The sequence below is a fragment of the Brachionichthys hirsutus genome, chromosome 4 (genome assembly GCF_040956055.1).
Source record: "Brachionichthys hirsutus isolate HB-005 chromosome 4, CSIRO-AGI_Bhir_v1, whole genome shotgun sequence".
Lineage (NCBI taxonomy): Eukaryota > Metazoa > Chordata > Actinopteri > Lophiiformes > Brachionichthyidae > Brachionichthys > Brachionichthys hirsutus.
In genome coordinates, this window is record NC_090900.1 from 445,254 (window position 1) to 449,810 (window position 4,557).

The window sequence follows — 4,557 nt, forward strand, 5'->3', positions numbered from 1 at the left end:
CATACGGGAGGCCAGGAAGCGGTATTTGTGAAGGACAGAAGGAGGGGAGTGTGCTGCAGTTTGAGTGGCAATGACGTTATCCTGAGGAGCTACTGGGTTAAACTGAGCTGCCGGGTTCTGCACTAAAGTCTGTGCTGCCCTCCTCAGTGGCATCAGGTCTTGTGTTTGAAGGATCATGGAAACACTCGGATCAAGCAGGCAGGCTGCTGCTGCTGTAGCATCAAACTGTGGGGAGTCGGGGCTAAGAGTTGCAGCAAAACGCTCTCGCAAAGACTTCAGCAGCACTTGTGCTAACTGCTTCCCAGCAGTGGTGGTCTGCAGGTGTGCTTCAAGGTTGAGCAGGCATGGCACTACTTGTGAGAGTGACTGGGTGTCACTCTCACTGGTCGCTGGTCCGTGTGAATGGCAAAGGGCTCCGGCAGTTTGACTAGATTCTCCATCTGTCAAACAATCTGTCAATCTGACTGGCACTCCCCCCGGTTACTAGAAACAGATATAAGTTCTCCTTTGTCCCACTCTCCATCAGGGCCCTGAATGCCACAGAAAGGAGCTGAGCCTGCTAGCGTACCTGTATGAACCAGTCTGCTCTGTTTGCACTGTTTTTATCACCGTTACACCGATGCTGCTCTACTTTGTCAATCGTGCCTCATATGTCCCTTAATTGTGTCTTACGTGTCCGTTATATGTTGTGGAAAATGTGTGTATATGCTGTAAAACAAATTGCCCTCCGAGGGACAAATCAATAAAAGTGAAGTGAAGTAATTGTGATACCAGCTCAGCAAACTCTTGAATTATAAATTATTATAATTATAGTGGGATCACATGGATTCACCATAAAACCAAGATATTCAAAAGATGTGTAGCTGTTGTGTGAAACTGGTATGCATTTAAAAACATTTCTAAAGATGGCAGCTACCCCCCCACCCTTACCTGACAGCCGTGGTTGATTAAGGTGGGTGTAGTCTGGCGGGGTAGCTTCAATAAGGGCGCTGTAGTCTCCCTCAGGTAGCCAAGTTTCCGTAATAATAAAAAAGTCCAGATCGTTTAACGTGATAAAATCATGACATTAAAATGATTTGTTATTAAGAGAGTGGACATTTAAAAGACAAAAGGTCACAGGAGTGGAGCGAGGAGCAGTAGGCGGGGGAGATTGCCGGGGGCAGCAGAGGGGCGAGATGAAGCACGTGCTGAAGTTCTCTGGTTGGAGATAATGGTGGTTATTACAGCGTTTGGGCAGCAGGGGGAGCTGGCGATGAGGACCGGTGATGGAGAGGTCCCTGAGGAGGAAGAGGGGTCATCAGAGGCCGGCGTGGTGTGGTGGAGTGAGGAGGTGCGGTCAGTCAATGATGGGGAGCTGTGGAGACTGCGTGGGACATGTGTCCCCCGGAAGCTGGGACGGAGACCGTCTCTGCTGAAGAAGGAAGCTCAATTCCAGAAAAGGTTGAAGTTATCAATAAAAACCAGGTTGTGTTCCGGACAGGCCGACTGCAGCCGGCTGAAGCGACCAATGCCCCGGTGCAGCGTGGGGGCGGGGCCAGAGATAGAAAGGGACTTTCTGCTGTCTTTCAGTTTGTTAAAAAGACGCTTAAAGTCCCGTTTTAAAACCTCGGACTGCTGCTTGCTGGTGTCGTTGCTTCCTACATGGATAGTGACGTTCCTGATGTGCGGGTGATCCGTGAGGACCTGCGGGATGTGTTGCCTCACATCAGAGACGTGAGCCCCCGGCAGAGAGTGGGTCACGGCGTGCTTGATGACGGAGTCCCCAACGATCAGTGAGGTGGGACGCTGCTCCGAGGACCTGCGGGGAGGGGACGCCGTCGGGGTCACGGAGGAGACAGTTCCACCAGCTGAGATTGTTTTGCCGGCTGGTCTCGGCCGGCGGGCGGCGCGTCTCGGCATATCGCCTGGCCGAGAGACGGGGGACGGCTGAGACCGTCGGGGGCGCCGGTGGGAGGCAGCTGGCAGCGGGGGGGAAGTCCTCCTCATCCAGGACGGTGAACCGGTTTGAGAGCTCCATGTCGCAGGGCGGCGCGGGCGGCGCTTCTTCCTCCCGTGATTGACAGTGGAGCTGTGGATCAATGGGTGGGGCCTGAATGTGGCCTTTACAGGCCGCCTTGGTTTTGCTTCCTGTCGGAGCCAGAGATCGTCGGCGCCCGGGGAAACGACCGGGATGGCAGAATCCAGTTCGGCCCCTTTCGGCAGCGGCGCCAACGGGAACGCTTCACTCCGTCGGATCTGGTAAAGAGCGGAAATACGACCCTCCAGCTCAGCAACGGTCCGACTCAGGTGGCGCAGCGGCCGCGGTCGGACGGAGATCGTAACGGACGAGCCGACCTTGGTTCAGCGCCAGGTTGCTTGCTTCAGAAATAGCCTAACACAGATGGGTGTCCAAAAGAACGCCTGCACCCTACTGCACACACACAAACACGAGAAAACACACGTGCACACACTTGTGCTCTGAAATAAATGCACGCGCATAATTACAGTTACTGTATCCACCACATTCAAAATAGCCCCTCCCACTAATAGGCCCAAAGATGTGGAACAGCATGACATTCCTAGGAAAGCCACGCCTGACCTCAGACCGAATCGTGTCATTTGCATCCTGGAAGCATCCAGTGCTTCATTCCACAGTTCTACTTGCACACCTGCACACGACCTTTACTGTCGTTACGGCAACAGACCCCAATAACAACTTCTATGGGACCTCGAGTCCGAGTTTACAGTCCGACTTTAGGTTGTAAAGTCAGATAAAACGTTATGGTATTATTTTAAACAACAGAAAACTATCGTGCAAGACCAGTAACGAAAGGTTCACTGTTCCATGTCCACCAATATACCGGTCAGGCCTGGAGACACGCCACGCTGAGGCTACGCACATGCGGCTGCAGCACGCCGAGATCTGTGTTCTTAAAGAAATATTCAGATTTCTTCAGCAATGCTTTTCAACAATGTCACGGCTTGTGTGCATCTACGTTTTTAATTTTTCATATATAAAGACGCCCCCTGCTGTTCTGAGTCCAGGGACGGCTCGAGTGCTTTGGCGTTCTCTCCAGCATCATCCGTCCCCTGTGAAAGGGGGCGAGCCAGAAAAAGAGCAGACAGTGGGGGGGGGGGTTATATTTCAAACTGTAAACTTGTGAAGACAAATAACGTATCTGCTCCTCGAGCATAACGTCCCCAAAAGAAAAGACATTAACATATAAAAGGTGGTCGTAAAACACTTCACAAAAACGGCATCTTTCTGAGTTCATTGTTCTTACAAAGAAGGAATGATGAGTGAAGATTTTAATTCAAGCTGAATACTTTGAATAAACCCTCGACCATTAAACCATCCCGAGCATTTAGATTTATTCACTGTGTGTCACAGTATTGGTGAGGGTGTCTGTATTTGAGTTTATTTAGTAAATACTGTAGTTGTACTTGTGATTGTGTAACGGCGATGTAGAGGTAATCATCATTTAGAATGATGGAACGCGTTCTTTTCTGTGCTCTCATTGCTGACATCATCGCAGAGCCGACATAGGCATAGGCGACCCAGGCGGTCGCCTAGGGCGCCACCTGCTGGAGGGAGCGCCACTCCAAGCCTCGAAAAAAAAATATATATATATAAAAAAAGGAAAATAATAAACTAATAATAGTTATAATTTATAGCCCCGACGGGCGCCCTGTCCTCATGCTCTGCCTTGAAAATAAAAAATGAACAACTGTTATTAAATCTGAATAAAACTGAGGTTCTGGTTCTTGGGCCAAAGCATCTCAGAAATGTCTGTTCTAGTGTTGTAGTTGAACTAGATGGCATCTCAGTGTCCACCAGCACCACGTCCAAGAATCTGGGGGTAATCTTTGATCAGGACCTGTCCTTTCAGTCCCAGATAAAGCACGTTTCAAGGACTGCGTTCTTTCACCTTCGGAATATTTCAAAGGTCAGGCACCTACTAACCCGAAAAGATGCAGAACAAATAGTCCATGCTTTGGTGACTTCCAGACTGGACTACTGCAACTCCTTACTGTCCGGCTGCCCAAAAGGTCTATTAAACATCTCCAGCTAATCCAGAATGCAGCAGCTCGGGTTCTAACGGGAACCAGACTGAGAGAACACATTTCCCCTGTTCTGGCGTCTCTGCATTGGCTTCCTGTTAGGGAACGGATTGAATATAAAATCCTTCTACTCACTTTTAAAGCCCTCACTGGCCAGGCCCCTCCTTACCTTACAGAGATGATTATCCCGTATTGCCCCACTAGAACCCTGCGGTCCCAAAACGCTGGCCTGCTCGTGGTTCCAGACATTTCCAAGAGCAGACAGGGGGGCGGAGCTTTCAGTTATCAAGCTCCTTTATTGTGGAATCAGCTCCCTGATTGGTTCGTGAGACAGACACCATCTCTATGTTCAAGAGTAGATTAAAGACTTTCCTTTTTAACAAAGCTTATAACTAATCAATGCAGTAATCAGTATAATCAATATGCTGTCATTAGGCAGCATTGGTGGCTTAACATCATGACACACTGAGCTCCTCCCCCTTTATCTGATTATTCATGTTATAAATATATGTCAGT